The sequence below is a fragment of the Cibotium barometz genome, chromosome 20 (assembly GCF_041138505.1).
Source record: "Cibotium barometz isolate CiBa-2024 chromosome 20, ASM4113850v1, whole genome shotgun sequence".
NCBI lineage: Eukaryota > Viridiplantae > Streptophyta > Polypodiopsida > Cyatheales > Cibotiaceae > Cibotium > Cibotium barometz.
Window position 1 is genome coordinate 41,734,591 of NC_141065.1, and position 18,278 is coordinate 41,752,868.

Below are 18,278 nucleotides of genomic sequence, written 5' to 3' on the forward strand. Positions count from 1 at the left end.
TAGGTGGAGTAGAGTAACAAAGCATAAGACACTATATATTTTTCAACAAGGGGGAGGTTTCTATTTATAGGAAAAATTGAGCTCCTAACCAAACAAACTGATTCTAGAATTTTCCAAGTCAGTTTGGTCATTTTTTGACCATTTTTAGGTTAGTTAAGCTAACTTTTTGGAACTAGACTTGAATTAGGAGAGAGGAGAGATAAAATATCTCAATTTTTATGAGTTTAAAACTCATTCAAGCATGTGAAATATGCACCTCCTTTAAAGAACTCCCCTTCCTTACATATGTGTCATAATGGAATCATTTTAATATTGCTCATAGTTTTTTATTAATAAACCTTGTACATTTTCAACTCTTCATCTTATGTGAAATATGCACCTCCTTTAAAAAAACTCCCCTTCCTTACATATGTGTCATAATGGAATCATTTTAATATTGCTTATAGTTTTTTACTAATAAACCTTGTACATTTTCAACTCTTCATCTTATGTGAGCATTTAAAGGACTCCCCTTCCTTACATATGTGTCATAATAAAATCATTATTCCCAAAATATCTCATATTTTTAATATTGCTCATAGTTTTTTACTAATAAACCTTGTACATTTTCAACTCTTCATCTTATGTGAGCATTTAAGGGACTTCCCTTCCTTACATATGTGTCATAATAAAATCATTATTCCCAAAATATCTCATATTTTTAATATTGCTCATAGTTTTTTACTAATAAATCTTGTACATTTTCAACTCTTCATCTCATGTGAGCATTTACTCATTTTGGGTATCTTCTTTTTACAATTTGGATTTATCTCCTCCCTACTCATGGATTGATGCTATTGGTCCATAGGAACCTTAATTGGACCATAATCCAAAGATTTATGAAAATCTAGACCCTTAGACTAAGGTTCTTTATACCTATTTCTAATTAATTCCAATTGCACATTGGAAAATTCTTTTTGAATTTCTGTTTCAGGGGAATTGATCTTAATTATATGAGATATTTTTCTATCCAAAAATATTCAAAATCTGAATATTCTCTCTCTAGAATAATTTTCTCTCTCTAGGTTAAAACAGTTAGAAACAAGGTCTTTATATTTCTGAAGAGGGATTAATTACAGGGGAAGATACTAGACATCAAAAAGGGGGTTGGGGGAGGAATCTTACATTCTACCCCACTTAAAAAATGCGAGATGTCCTCATCTCGCAAACTAGAATAATTTCGCAAGATGCACGAATATGAGACTTAGAGAAAAATTTTAATCACGATTAACCACCAAGAAAAGTCTTAAAGAGAGCAAGATTCAAAATAAGAACAAGATTTAAACTTTATTCATTCACGGAACTTATACAGTAAAGATAGAAGAACTCTTTACACTTCCATGAGCCCGTCCATCATATGGTCTTAAAAGCAGTCCTCACAAGCTGCACAAGTATAGGGTAACTCATCTATGGGAATGATTCTGCTGGTTATTGCCGCACCTATCTCAGTGGTATGAGGTGATCTAACAAAAGGACCTCTGAGAGGCAAGCCAAAAACGGGATAAAGGTATATCTTCTCATGAGGAAGAAAACACGCCAGTAAGAAGACCCGCTCAGAAAACCCAAGATGTCTTGATCTCATGACGCAGTAGTATCGGGGACCCAAACCCAAAGCTTCAATAACCATGGCCAAGCGGACATTGTTACGAAAGTGCTGCTGACTCCAGGGTGTTACCCTAGTTATGTTTTGATAGGTCCGCCATTTGGTTTGAGCTACAGAAGTTCCTAGGTGAGGAAAAAGTGAGCGCTCATACTGTTCTATAAAGTCTTTCTTCACAGACTCTCTTGCGTCTTGAAGGTGAGAAATCATCATGGATAAAACTAGTTCTTGTTGCCAAGCCATGAAGGAGATTAAGAAAGAAAGGAGATTGATGGGAGTAAGATTACTGTGAGCGACAAGTAAAAGTTACGACTTAGCGTAACCTAGAAGCCAATGGTAACTTGCTACTAAAGTTTTACCGTCTTTCCATGATTTGTGTTTGACACATTTTTCTATAGAAGCATTAAGAATTTTGAGATGAGGAGATAAAAGAAGCTTGTAGGCTAAGTCACTTACTTTCATTGAATTCAGAAATAAGGGTCACAATATCTGGGGGATAACTTCTTATACTCCCCAAGAGATAAAGAACTCCTTTTGGGCCGTACTCGAATGAAAACCAAAACCTTGGTATCCAAAACATCGATTTTCACTTCTGAACTCATTGTTCTGAATCCTTAAAACAGGTGGGACTCCTGAGAAGTATTCTAGGGAAAGGGTCTTCCTTTTTTAAACAGAAACTTTCTTTTATTTTAGAGAGGGAATAATTATAAGATCAGAAAGGGAGATTCTTACTCCTGTATACCTCGAAGGCTGGGGAGAATCTTACATTCTACCCCACTTAAAAAGTGCGAGATGTCCTCATCTCGCAAGGTAGAGGACAGCTCTTTTTCTTAAGATTCAATTTTATTCTGGGGTTCCTTATATTCTGGTCAACCCAACAGAACACTGGGATAAATATCCCTTATATAGAACTCATCATTAAATAACAATTCATTTAGGTCATATCATTCATATCTTTAACATGATAATGGTCCATTAGACCAAAAAGTTCCCTTCGGAACATTCCTCCACGGAAACTTTAGTCAAGCAAGTTCTCAATTTGACATCCCTTAACTTGATCTACCGGTCAAGTATTAATAGTAGCAATCTAACAGCACAACCCACTAACCTCATAGTGATTTGCTGAATTCATTATCATCATTCTAGTTATGAATATCATCATAGGGACTCGTCCCATTCCCCCTCATTGTGGTTTCATTATATTTCAACTAATTTTTAAAAATCAACATTTCGCAATCAGCATTTTCAATCAGAATCCAAATCAATTCATCAATTCTCAAACAGAATTAAAAATCATATCAATCACATTCGAAATCATCATCTAGATAGCATTAACGCTTATAATTTCAAGTCTTAGATTTACTCGTATATACTGTCAGTAAAGAGCTGCAGTATACTCTCGGTATATACGGGTAGTTACGGCCCTTGGAATTATAAGGTAACTACTATCATGTCTAGGCCTCAAGCAAGTCAAGGATTCTATATAATTGCGGTACTTCCATCTGAAGACCCAACTACCAAATTACGAATTTCAGTTTGAATATCAAATTGTATGAATTATCTCACACAATTATAACCTTTTTGTGTTTCTTGATAAATTTTTGATATATTTATCTTCTCAGTTGATCTTTATTAACCAAATGCTCTGATACCAACTGTAAGATCCCTGTTCCCACCGAGCAACAGATTCGGGATACTAGCAGCGGAAGTCGCACTTCTCGCGCGGGACAGGGGTCCCACATTCGAGGCCTCACCCACGGATATCCGGATAAGAGACTAATCCGTCGGTTGTTACAAAACCGAACCCGGAAAAACTTTCTTTACCGAAAAGCACGGGCGATTCCACCAAGATAACTTTTTACTCTAACGTAGTCAATATCATTTCTGAATCGAGTTGATCCAATTACATCTATAAGATACTTGGTCAGATCAAGGGAGAAACTTGCACTTGGATCATTGGGATCAACGCTTTTTTTCCCATTCAAGAGGCACAGCCGTTGATTCCTATCCATAGAACAGTTGCTATCCGGGATTTATTTTATCTATCGTAAAAACAAAAGTTTGAGTCTCGATTTACGGATCCATCAGTCCAGCCTAACCCCATCCAGTCCCATGGGTTAGCCAACCGTCCAACCACTGTAGTGATGGGATCCAATTAATAATTTGGTTAGGTTTTGTCCCGGGTACCAAGGAAAAGAGTTCCAAGGCCCCCTAGCCGGATGTTCATGCAAAATAAAACTAGTCACACCACTCACACACCCAATATGAAATTGCCTTTTCACAGATTCAACCAGTTTAAAACAGTCCTTTAATAAAACCATAGTATCACTGATCACCATCTTCCAATTTATCCAGTTGATTCTTAATTTTTCCATCATTCCTTCATCAGAGTATTTATGGCATCATTGGCAACTAGGACGCTCACCACCTGTCCACTCAGGGGCCGTTTCCTAATCCCTAGCCCATAATACTTGGCAATATAATCACTTACATTTTCAAATCTTCATCTTATGTGAAGATCAGCAAGATCAACCAACAGATCTATATAAAGAGCCATGGACTCATCCATTGAAGACCAGCAAGGTCAATCAACCAGATCCATGACCGATTTCAGAAAACAACTCCAACTCTTGTTCCAATATCTTCCTCGACGCACGCGTGGGTATCCTAGGCGACCCAGAGTCCGAGCACCGTATGGTCAACACCCTCTAGGATCCTTCTTCGCAGGTGACCTAGCGCTTCACTCATAGGCCGCTTCCTTGGCCCCTCATCCACCGTACCGGAAGCTCACCATTTTAATCGCACCGAGGCTGGTCAAGACCTCGGTCGACCTTGCTACGCGAGACGTCCTTCATTGACTCTCCGTCAGCAGTTGCAACATTATTAGTTAGGTCTCCACGACCTTAATCACAAGATAGTCACAATGCTCCCCCAGCAATCTTGACATAAAACAGTCATTTACAAACAGCATTTACAAACAGTTTACAATACAGTTTCTATTTTTACTTTCATTTTTCCACATTATCCCTCATCAATCCACATTACTTATTTCATATTCCATTTACATGTATACTCATCCCATCACATCATTTTCCATCTCAACACTTCATATTCCTTCTCATCACATATCGTATATTCACATCCATACATATATCCACATCCACATCCACATCCACATTCACATCCACACATCCACATCTACATCCATACATCTATTTTCACATCCACATCTACATGCACATTCATGCATCCACATCCATACATCCACATCTACATGCACATTCACATCCATACATCCACATCTATATGCGTACATTCTCATCTACATGCATACATCCACATCTCTATGCATACATCCACATCCACATCCACATCCACATCCACATTCACATTCTCCTCATACATCTACATCTACATGCATACATCCACCTCCACATTCACATCCACATCTATACATCTACATCTACATGCATACATCCACCTCCACATCCACATCCACATCTACACATCTACATCTACATGTATACATCAACATCTCCATTCACAACTACATCTACATGCATACATCCATATCTCCATTCCCATCTACATCTATACATCTACATCTACATGCATCCATCCACCTCCACATCCACATCTACATCTATACATCTACATCTACATGTATACATCCACATCTCCATTCACATCTACATCTATACATCTACATCTACATGCATCCATCCACATCTCCATTTACATCCTCATCTACACATCTATTTCTACATGCATACATCCACATCTCCATACATACATCCACATCTCTATGCATACATCCACATCCACATCCACATTCACATTCTCCTCATACATCTACATCTACATGCATACATCCACCTCCACATTCACATCCACATCTATACATCTACATCTACATGCATACATCCACCTCCACATCCACATCTACATCTATACATCTACATCTACATCTACATCTACATCTATACATCTACATCTACATGTATACATCAACATCTCCATTCTACATCTATACATCTACATCTACATGCATCCATCCACCTCCACATCCACATCTACATCTACATGTATACATCCACATCTCCATTCACATCTACATATATACATCTACATCTACATGCATCCATCCACATATCCATTTACATCCTCATCTACACATCTATTTCTACATGCATACATCCACATCTCCATGCATACATCCACCTCCACATTCACACTCACATCATCCATACATCTACATCTACATGCAAACATCCACATCTCCATGCATAATAAAATTCTTTTAATTAATCTAGGATGATAGTTCCTAGAATATGGTAGGAAGTCCTCTTTTTATGCTTTGAATGAATTTATTTTATGCGTAATTTCTATAAAAATTTTGCCATAGCTCCGCTACTATGACTGATAAATCTCAATTTTTTTCTAAGGGATAAAGCTTATCATTAAGGAAATAATTAGAATGGTCTCTAATTGGGTCATCAATCCATAATGGATTGAATCATCAATGTGCATAAACTAAAAGTATAGAAAAAAGCTATTAATTTGGCCTCAAGCATAGCTTAATCTTGGATTAAGGAAAAGGTTTATGAAAAGCTTCATTTGGATTGAGAATGGGTCATGAGTATGACCATTTCTTGAGTGAGAGAGAGAAATTACATAAAAACCATTAGAATTTAAACATAAATGGAAATTAACTTCAATAGCATTTATTAAATTATGTAACTCTTCACTACTATTCACCAATTAACTTCAATAGCATTTAAAAAACCATACCAATTAAGCTTCTCAAGCTTGAGAGGGGTTGAGAAGAGAGAATCATTGAGAAATTATAGAAAAGATCAAAATTCAATATACTTACCTTATGATTTGCTTGATTCTTTATTCACGGTAGAGGCCCCTAACCAATCAATTGGTTTAGTATGTTGATGGAGCCACCAATGGGGATTGAAGAAAGAGAGAAGTATAAAAAACTAGTGAATTATTAAAGAATTCACAGTTCTTGGCTTAGGTGGAGTAGAGTAACAATGCATAAGACACTATATCTTTTGGCTTAGGTGGAGTAGAGTAACAAGGCATAAGACACTATATATTTTGGCTTAGGTGGAGTAGAGTAACAAAGCATAAGACACTATATATTTTGGCTTAGGTGGAGTAGAGTAACAAAGCATAAGACACTATATATTTTGGCTTAGGTGGAGTAGAGTAACAAAGCATAAGACACTATATATTTTTCAACAAGGGGGAGGTTTCTATTTATAGGAAAAATTAAGCTCCTAACCAAACAAACTGATTCTAGAATTTTCCAAGTCAGTTTGGTCACTTTTTGACCATTTTTAGGTCAGTTAAGCTAACTTTTTGGAACTAGACTTGAATTAGAAGAGAGGAGAGATAAAATATCTCAATTTTTATGAGTTTAAAACTCATTCAAGCATGTGAAATATGCACCTCCTTTAAAGAACTCCCCTTCCTTACATATGTGTCATAATGGAATCATTTTAATATTGCTCATAGTTTTTTATTAATAAACCTTGTACATTTTCAACTCTTCATCTTATGTGAAATATGCACCTCCTTTAAAAAAACTCCCCTTCCTTACATATGTGTCATAATGGAATCATTTTAATATTGCTCATAGTTTTTTACTAATAAACCTTGTACATTTTCAACTCTTCATCTTATGTGAGTATTTAAGGGACTCCCCTTCCTTACATATGTGTCATAATAAAATCATTATTTCCAAAATATCTCATATTTTTAATATTGCTCATAGTTTTTTACTAATAAACCTTGTACATTTTCAACTCTTCATCTTATGTGAGCATTTAAGGGACTCCCCTTCCTTACATATGTGTCATAATAAAATCATTATTCCCAAAATATCTCATATTTTTAATATTGCTCATAGTTTTTTACTAATAAACCTTGTACATTTTCAACTCTTCATCTCATGTGAGCATTTACTCATTTTTGGGTATCTTCTTTTTACAATTTGGATTTATTTCCTCCCTACACATGGATTGATGCTATTGGTCCATAGGAACCTTAATTGGACCATAATCCAAAGATTTATGAAAATCTAGACCCTTAGACTAAGGTTCTTTATACCTATTTCTAATTAATTTCAATTGCACATTGGAAAATTCTTTTTGAATTTCTGTTTCAAGGGAATTGATCTTAATTATATGAGATATTTTTCTATCCAAAAATATTCAAAATCTGAATATTCTCTCTCTAGAATAATTTTCTCTCTCTAGGTTAAAACAGTTAGAAACAAGGTCTTTATATTTCTGAAGAGGGATTGATTACAGGGGAAGATACTAGACATCAAAAAGGGGGTTGGGGGAGGAATCTTACAATCAGTGAGAAGAACTATCACGCAGGTGCATCAGAGTTTTGTCTTTGAGGTGTAATAGTTTGATGACCTCATGAACAAGCAGGTGTGCGACTCGTCTTACTTTTGAGGAGTTCGATGCAATGCTGGGGAGGAGGAGATGAATTGAAAGCCAAAGATGATAGTGATGCTACATTCTCTGCAAAGAAAGATAAGGGAAAAGGTTTCGGTAAAACCCCAATGCTTTTGAAAAGGAGAAGAAATAAAAGTCAGTGTTTGTACTGTGACAAGCCTAGTCATATGAATAAATCAGATGAGAACGATGACACTTTGAAGTCTTTAACAATCCTGAAAAGGAATTGGAGCTGTTTGTGGCAATTGAACAAATTAGTCCAATGACATTATATTCTTGAGCACCCAATAATTCATGGATCATCGACATCTCAACATATGGCGAGTTAAAAGAGTCGGTATAACTCCCTCAAATCTATGGGAGAGTCCATTGTGGTAGCGGTCCAGAATGATGTCAAATGTCCAGCTATGGGAACATGCACCATTTATTTTGTTTCGAGCAATGGTGATACTAAAAAGTTATCCGCCGATGTCCTTTATATGCCAAACATTGAGAAGACTCCTATTCATTGCATCCATAGTTGACCATGACTTAAGATTCTCTTCAATAAGACTTGTACAATCATAACAAATGCCAATGGTAATGTCATAGGGAGAAGGAATTGACGTAACAACTTATATGAGCTATCAATTTTTTATAGCCTAAGCCAATATAAGCTATGGCATGAAAGATTTAGGCACCTAAGCTTTGTAGTCTTAGGATTGGGATTATGGCATATTTACCAACATTTTTGAGATGTCAGATGAAGCTTGTATGATGGGCAAGTAGCATCGACATGCATTTCTACAAGAAAGCAAGAATTGTGCAAAGGCTCCTTGTCCATGCAGATCTTTGTGCTAAAATGCCAACCACTACATTGGGTGGTTCTTCTTACTTTTTTGATGACTCTAGTAGGAAGGTGTGGGTGTATTTTCTTCAAGATAAGACCAAAGCTTTTGGAAAATTCAAAATATGGCATCGTTGTTAAAGAATTAGACATAAAAGAAGTTGAAGAAGTTTCACAACAGATCAAGGAGAAGAATTCACATTTGGTGAATTTAATGCCTACTATAAATAAGGAGCATGAGATCAATAGAAATTTGATAGTTTCCCATACTCCGCACTAGAATGGTGTTGTAAATTGCAAGAAATGTATAATTGCAGAGATGGTGCGAAGTATGCTTAAAGACAAAGGAATTCCAAGTTCTTTTTCGGTCGAGGCAATTAACACTGCAGTGCATATTGTTGACAGGAGTTACTTTAAATTAGTGAAGGGCATGACAACTCAAGAAGCTTATGCTGGTAAGAAACCTTCAATTGCATATTTCAGGACATTTGGATGTGATTGTTTTGTGTATGTTCCAAAATGGTCTAGAATCAATTGGGATTCTAAGAGCAAAAAGTGCATCTTCTTATTATATTGAGTCAAAGGGATACCAACTATATGACCAAAAGACAAAGAAGATAATTGTCAACGGTGATGTGGTGTTCGTGGAATAGCTTCACCAAGTGGAGGAACTATCCTTCAACAAAGAAGTATGCCATTAGACATAGCCACTAGTGGCAATGCTACCTCCACAAGAGGTGGATTCATCAGGTGAAGAAGAGAAGCCTGCAACACCACAAAAGGAGCCATATCCTAAATGGGTGAAGCAGCTCTAGGATGGGAACGCTCCATGGACAATCATAGAAGTGCCAGCTGCTATTTGTAGATCCAAGAGAATAGAGGAGTAGAAGAGGGCCTCCTCTCACATCGTCAATATGGCTTTAATGGATGTGATAATCCAATCAGCTTGGAGGAAGCATTGGTAGGTCCAAATTGGAGGGGGGGCCATGCAGTTAGTGTATCATGTAATTATAAAAAACACACCTTGGATAGTCTTGCAAAATGGAAATTTTATTGGCATCAAGTGGGTTTGGAAGGCCAAGTCTGATAGTACATAGGCAAGGTTCGTAGTGACGGATTTTGCATAGGTCAAAGGATTTTGGCATCAAGTGGGTTTGGAAGGCCAAGTCGGATAGTACATAGGCAAGGTTCGACTTTAAGGCTAAGAGAGCCACTAAAAGGTGGGGATGTGGGTGTTAAAGTACATCAAAGGTACCATTAGGTATGGCATCACTTACACATCAGGTAATACTTTGACTCAGATAACATAAAATTTGTTTTTGGTTATTATTTTCTTGTAGCGTTTGGAATTACATTCTGGATCAACAACAAGAAGTAGCCCTAATTGGCACTTTGTTCTATAGAGTTTGGATGAGTACAAGGTCGCATGCTTTGCTTCATGTGAAGCACCAGTGTTGTTGTGCGATAATCATAGTTGCAAGATGATTTCTACGAGTGCGGTGCTTCATACTCGTACGAAGCACATTGAGATACAATGCCATTATGTGGGTGAGCTTATCATGGATAGAGGTGCATCCTACTATCAAGGATTATGTGGGTGAGCTTATCATGGATAGAGGTGCATCCTACTATCAAGGATTTGTGTAGATATTTTTATAAAGGCTCTTAGGAGAGATTTGTTTGAGTGCCATCTTCATCGGCTCCACATTGGGCCAAACAGAGAGTTCACCTATGGTGGGTGGTGAATGTTGAGGGGGGGAGGAATTTGTTCAATGCCTCACCCTTATGTTTCTATTTACGGGTGATGGACGTGCTTAATTTTGTAAAATAGCCGTTGTGGTGAACATCCAGGAATCTGACATTTCCTAATTTAGATACTAGTAGATGGTGGCCAAATGTGGCAAAATGATTAGGAGAAGACTTGGAACTCTGTTAAGTAGCATGCATGCTTGGGCAGGCTATGTGATCGCATTTGTGAGCACTGGGACCAGCAAACTAAGGACACATTGTTCTCATGTTGCAGGGCTTGGTTTGAGAGTCTAGAAGTCTTAAATGGCAGGGAGATGAGAGCTACACAAACCCTAGGGGATAGTGTTATAATCTAATATATTAGTTGGCCATTTTTGGAGAAAGTCGTGGCTTGGCCAACATGGCTGACCTCCTTCTATGTCGATCCCGAGCATTATATATATAGACTAGTTTGATAGCATTTTTTCACCATTGAGTTCATTATGTTCAAGTGCTCTTGTAAGCAATAAATCCTCCATCTAGAGTTTGTCTAGAGCATCATCAAAGCTCCTTACTTACAACACCCGAGTGGGCGATGAGAAACCATCAATTTATATAATCAAATTTTGTGAGGATTAACATTGTTTACTCTCCACTTGCTTTGTATTATCCTACATGAGCTATTATGTTTTCTTACACTTTACTCCCTTGTGAGTAGCTTTGTTGAAGGTAGGATTATGAGGGGCGGGAGGGCATGATGGTTTTTGATGCATCGTCTCCACATCATATTGGTCATAATAAAAAACGCACACACTGCACCTGAGAAAGTATGGTGCTATGTTGTAGATTTTTGAATGGCACATGTGCTCCAAAATCTGGTTTCTCATTTGAGGTTACATCATGGGCTACCAAGGCCTTGTTTGGATAGATAGACTAAGGAGACAAGGAGCACCATTGGTGTCAATAAGCAAGGCTCTCTTCTTTCTCCAACCATGATTTTTGTGACTTGCATCACTACCTTTGCAATATTACATGCCTCACCATACATTATTGCATCACCACTCTTGCAATATTACACCACCACCACCATTTTCTTGAGTTATATCACCACCCTTGCAATATTATATCACCACCACCATTTTCTTGAGTTATATCACCACCACCACTAGGTTCTTGAGTTATATCACGACCCTTGCAATATTACATGCCATTATGGGAGTTATTCTTAATGTAAATGATGTGGTAATTTCATATTTTTAAGAGGCGTTGTATAAGCATTCAAGGGCCTCTGTGTCTGTGTGTGTGTTTTTTTTTGGTTTTTTTTTTGTAGCTAGAAAAAGTTGGGAAAGATCAAGGTCGCAAACTTTCATACTTCCAAGATTGAAATGCAAAGACATGAGTTCACTTACATAGGGTAGCTTGGGGAAATTATTCTCTTATATCTAATTGGGAGTGGTTTTGGTCAACCACTCATTATGAACACACTAATTTTTCTCAAGGTTTATTATCACTAGCCACATGGGCAACCTCACTAATGTGTCAAAGCTTGGACTCGACCTAAGGTGGTCTATTTGGCATACTTGTTATGCTTTCTCTTCTATGTGTTGGGAATACTTGTTGTGCTCTCTCTTCCACCTAGAAGACTTGTGCAAAGATACAAATGGTGATTTTAACACAAAATTACCTACTCCTACTCTGACAGCTTGCTCTCTCAATATTCTACTTCCTAAATTAAGCGATGACAACTCCTTCCTAAACCAATTTTTTTCTACACACACACACACACACACACACACACACACACACACACACACACACACACACACACACATCATTGAACTCTTTGTTGACGCTGAACTCTTTGTTGATGCTTTGCTGACCTTCTATTGACTCCTGCCTCATTGAATTCGACTGAAATTGATTCAATTGTCTGAAACAGACCCAATTGACTCAGCTCCCTCAACTGAATCAGAAACTTTCACTTATGTGTCATTTGACACTCCTTGACTCTCATAAAACTCTATCCTCGTAATAAGGATCTAGCACTATGAAATCTCAACCGATGATAACTGATTCACAATTGACTCCAATCTGACTGTTTAGAACAAACTGACTCAGCTAATTCAGACTTCCTCTTGTCTGTGTCCTCTGACACTTTAAGCCCCTCAAAACATTCAAACCTCACCACGATCCAACACTATAGACACTCACCTGACTGCAACTAACTCACAGTTCACTCAGAACCACCTTTCAGTCCACTATTCAATTTGTTTGACTACTGTTGTGACTACTAACTACTGACAACTTACTATTGACCACTATTCAATTTGTTTGACTACTGTTGACTACTAACTACTGTTTGACAACTTACTATTGACTACTGCTCTGACCTACTGACCACCTTTCAGTCCACTATTCAATTTGTTTGACTACTACTACGTTGATTGTTGACAACAAGTGACTATTGACAATCCTCTTATTGTCAGATCAGACTCACAACAAACACTTCCCTCAAACCCAGACAAGCCAAACTAAGCCCTCTACACCTTTAGTTGACTTCATTTGATACTCAGCTAACCTTGTATGACTATATACTTTCTCAATTGAAGTTGACAGACTGAGTCAGCACTGACTTAGCACCAGCTCCCCATACTTTAGAGGGACACACACAGATGTTCTATCTCCATGAACTCAATCAAAGCAACTCGTTTACCATAACAAAAACATCAAAACATAAACACTTTGCATCCATTTACAAAACTGACATAATCCAAACTCTTAGACTTCATTATTTAGACAAAAACACATCAGTGTCTCAATAGCCCTGAGACGTGGGCACAAACATAAAAAGAAAACACCAAAAAGCTCAAGGATCCCCCAAACTCTCCAAAAGAATTATCTTCAGCCCATGACTTTGAACCTCACATAATTCAATGCCACAAGAAGTATGTCTTCTTCAAACACATACAAAAACTATCTTCATTTGATAGTCAGCTGCAACAATTGAGAAGGAACTAGTCTGAGTCATGTCTCTAACAGAGATGCTGCACAAAGAACCTAGGGCACACACATCCTACACAACTCTTTGGTCTTCAGCACACCCTCTGCTGCTCTGACCCCATCAAACCTTCTCACATTGTTCTGATCTTTTCTGTGAACTTAAAAATCTGCAAGACCTTTAGCTTACAACCTTCAAAGAAAACAGACCTGCAAGCAACCACTCTTTTGCAGCCCTTCGACTCTCACACTTTCTGGGCGGTCTCTCTAGCAACCCGTCTCTTGGAGTCCTCGAAAACTCCCCAATTCTCCCCTCTTCAACTCTGTCGCCACCTCGCTTTCTTCCAAAACACTACGCCGCCTGTCTCCTTCGTTTGCCCATCTCTTTCTTTTTTTGTTCTCGCACCTATGCAAATACACTTGGTTTCCACATGTCAATTTTGCGATGTAGGATCCGCTATACACTTTCATCTGTACATTACATCATGTTTGGATTGGGCTCGGGATTCTTCTCACATTTTGGCCACCCCCTCAGGTGAAACACTTGAAAGTGTTTCACTGTCTCCTTTGTCCTTCAAACTCTTCTCTTCCACAAACCATTCTATACAACTTCACTGATAGAGTCTTGGTAGCAACATCTAGCATTCAACACCCTCCTGGATCAAAAGGGTACAACACTATTCACCAAAGCCATCCAATTGAATTGATCCACCCACCTGGATCAAATACTTGTAAATAGTTTGTAGACAACCCCTTAGACTTGCCTCTATCAAATGGCTGCATCATTCATGTATACTTACCATCCAGCTTTCTCCTTGTCTCTCCATCCTTGTCACCTCTGGGTTCTTCACACATCTCAGGACATTTTGCAACTCTCTGTACTCCCATCAAGCCTTCATTCCATTCCCCCAATACATCCTCAATATCACAAAAAACGTCCTGGCAACATCCCGAACACTGTCATGCAAAGAGCCCAAATTAACAATCTATTACATCTCCTGGTCAACATCCATAGCTTACTCATACCACAATTTGCTCATAGCATCCAACAACTCAGCATCATTGACACACACTCCTGTATCCACATGGGCATCAACATGCTCAACATCACCTAGATTCCCTTTATTCATCAAACAAAGCATGGACACCCTCCAAGGCATCATCCATCAAAGCATCCACATCATCATCCACACCACTAACAATATATTCATGCACATATGCCTACTGAACCATGCTAGCACCATCATCACCCATGTTATCATATAAAGGCAATTCTGAGAGACCCTCTACCTCACCCTCTACCACATCACCAAACAAACCTACGGACTCCACATTGGCATCCTCTGGTGAAGCAACCCTCATCTCATGCTCTTGTGATATCTCCAAGACACTAGGGACCATCGGCCCCTCCATATTGGAATGATTTAGTCATCCACCTGATTGAGAATAATGCTAACCCGGCCATAGGGTTAATAGAGCTAGAGAAATTCATGGTCTAGAAGAGCAAGGATGATAGATGTTGCTGATAGTTCAAGAAGGCAATAATAGTGCGAGAGAGCTTGTAAATTTGAAAACATAACCTATTTTTCCATGGGGATGATTCCACTTTTGATAATTTTCAACATCACAATACTAAAATGACTTAGCCATCCAAATGTCCAAGAGAGATTAGTGACTCTATGACCATGCGGCTATAGGTTTAATAGAGCTAGAGGGATTGCAAAATTGCATTCATAACATCATTTGGCGCAGATTTAAGGAACTTTTTTTTAGTAATAAGGATGATGACCCTTTCCTCATCATAGCACAAATAGTGCTAGAGAGCTTGCAAAGTTTGGTGATTTTGAACATCAAAATATCAAATGACTCGGACATCCACATGGTTGAGATCGATTATGTATAGATTGACACTATGACCCTGCGAGAGTGCAGGCACAAAACACAAGCGCAGGTTGCTTTTTTTGCAGTCGGGTGCACGAATCATATAGATGGTTGAGAAGCTTGGTCATATAGATGGTTAAGAGAGATTAATGACCCCTTGTGGCCATAGGGTTAGTAGAGCTAGAGGGATTGCAAAATTGCATCCATAACATCATTTGGAGCCAAGTCAAGAACTTATGGCCGCACGGTCATAGGCTTAATAGTGCTAAATAATCCTACTCTTCTACTCTAATTCAATAATCTACACTCGAATTTTCAACCAAGGCAGGATCGTCAAGACGCACATAACACATATACAAGATGCACAAAAGATGCAAGACACAAGCCGCACAAGTAAGCAAATCTTGATTTCATGCATTGTTGCGAATTCAATTTGGTAATGGTAGATTAACATCATAATAAATGAAATAGAAAAAAACCTGACGAGATGGGTATGTGGCCTCCTTCGTAATGGCACAATGGCTTCTGGGACTGGCATCTTGTATGCACGGCGAGCTCTGGGGGTTAGCTCTATCTGCATCTCAATTATCTCTTTTGGGAATACATCAGCATACTCACTTAGCCACTCTGGTTCCTTAGCCTTGGATTTTACTGGATTCATTTACGACATAGACAACTTGCTTCTTTCTGAGTCCCTTTTTAGTAACTTAGAAGCTTTGACTAACTGTAAGGGGTCCGGAAATTCTAGTTCCTTGAACTTGATTCCCATGAAGGTTGAGGAAAGAGAAGTTACCTTTTTCTTAATCCAAAAGTGAAATTCCAACATAGTATCACTCTTTCTGATCACTACTTGATTCTATGCACATTGTCACAAGGGGCTCAAAAGGTTAAGGTAGGCTTGTTTCACATTGACCCCAAGCTTTTCCAACTCCCTTCAGTGAGAAAGATGCTAAAGCGAATCTAGCACCATCATTTTCTGGTACATATATCCCCCACAAAATCCTAGTCTCAAGTAGTTAAAGACTCTCAAAAGGTGCTAAATGACATTAAGGAGATCATTAAAATCAAGAGAGATAGGAGAGCCAAAAACTATAAAGAGGTGAAACTTCTAGAGGAAAAAATCCACCAAGGACAGATAGATCTTCAAGTGGAGTTAATCAAGGTAAGAGCTACACTTAGAAAGGAGGAAGAGATTCAGTATCAACACATTAAACTTTTTTTAAGAGAGTGGTGGGCTGGAAAAATAGATAGACTCTCTAGAGAAATGTTCTCTCTTCTAAAGAAAAATGTTGCCATAGATCATATTCCTATGTTAAAGGATAAAAGAGGTAGACTCTCTAGAGAAATGTTCTCTCTCCTAAAGAGAAATGTTGCCATAGATCATATTCCTATGTTAAAGGATAAAAGAGGTAGGCATGCAAAATTAGTAGCTGAGAACATGGAGATTGTCAAAGAACATTTTTTGTAATCTTCGGCACACAGGATGAAAACGCAGAAGAGAAAAAAGAAGCAATGCACTTCATTTCAGTCTATAGAAAGAAAATAGTATATGTGAGTATCGAAGAAGATTTATCCAAGGGAGAGCTTGAGAAGGCAATTGATGCATAATAGAATGGCAAGAGCCCGTGATTAGATGGTATGCCAGCAAAATTCTTCAAAACCTTCAAAGACATCCTGCTAGATCCCTTGTTGATCCGGAAAGAATCATCAAAATTTGTAGCCCTCCCTTTCTTTATAAATGAAGGGGTCATAAAACTAGTTCACAAAAGAGGCCCCAAAGATGACATCTCAAAGTGGAGACCAATTACTACGTTGAATATTGCACACAAAATCTATGCAAAAGCCCTAGTGTTATGGCGCACTCTAACCCTTCTTCAAATATATCCAAAAAGAGATTACTTGGTGAACCGCAACTGTTGTGAGGGTCTTTTCAATGGCCGAGCTCATAAAGGCTTGAGGTCTCTAAGCTCTACAACTCCTTGAGAAGCAATTCCCCTCCAGCGTTGTCACACTGTTGCATTGCACTAACGGGTCCTCGCCCCTCCCCTCACCTCACTTCACTCACACACACTCACTAGCATGCATTAGGGAGAGAGATTAGTAAGAGGATTAGCAAGAGAGATTAGTAAGAGGATTAGCAAGAGAGATTAGTAAGAGGAGAGAGATTAGTAAGAGGATTAGCAAGAGAAAGACTCAATTGCACAATGGGAGAGTATGTTGTATTATGAGAAAAATTCACTTATGTACATGGCCAGCCATATAAGTGTTCACACTCACTTAAACTGTGGCCGACTGGGCACTTTAGGCCCATAAGTGGCCTAATGCTATTACAATGACTACTCTCATAATATATCTATGAAGTACATCACTTATTATAGGACTTCATCCTATCTTGCTACCACACGCTCTTGAAGCGAGAATCTCCATAAATACTCCGTCACACCATTACGGGTGCTCATCCAAGTTGTAGCTTTGGATGCTATTGCTTTATCTTGAATGTATGCCCCTTTGGTGTATCAATCGTGACTCCTTGATGTAAGATAATGGCGGTAGCTCTTGTTAATCCTAGAATTGGATTAACATTCCCACCTTCCTGATGGCGATCGCGTCCTCGTGATCGCATTGAAGACCTTTGTGTGGGGAGAATGAATAAGCTTGCGATGGATTTGATGTTGAATCAATGGTCTTTGTTCCTTCGAAAGGAATAAGAAAAGCTAGTTAATGA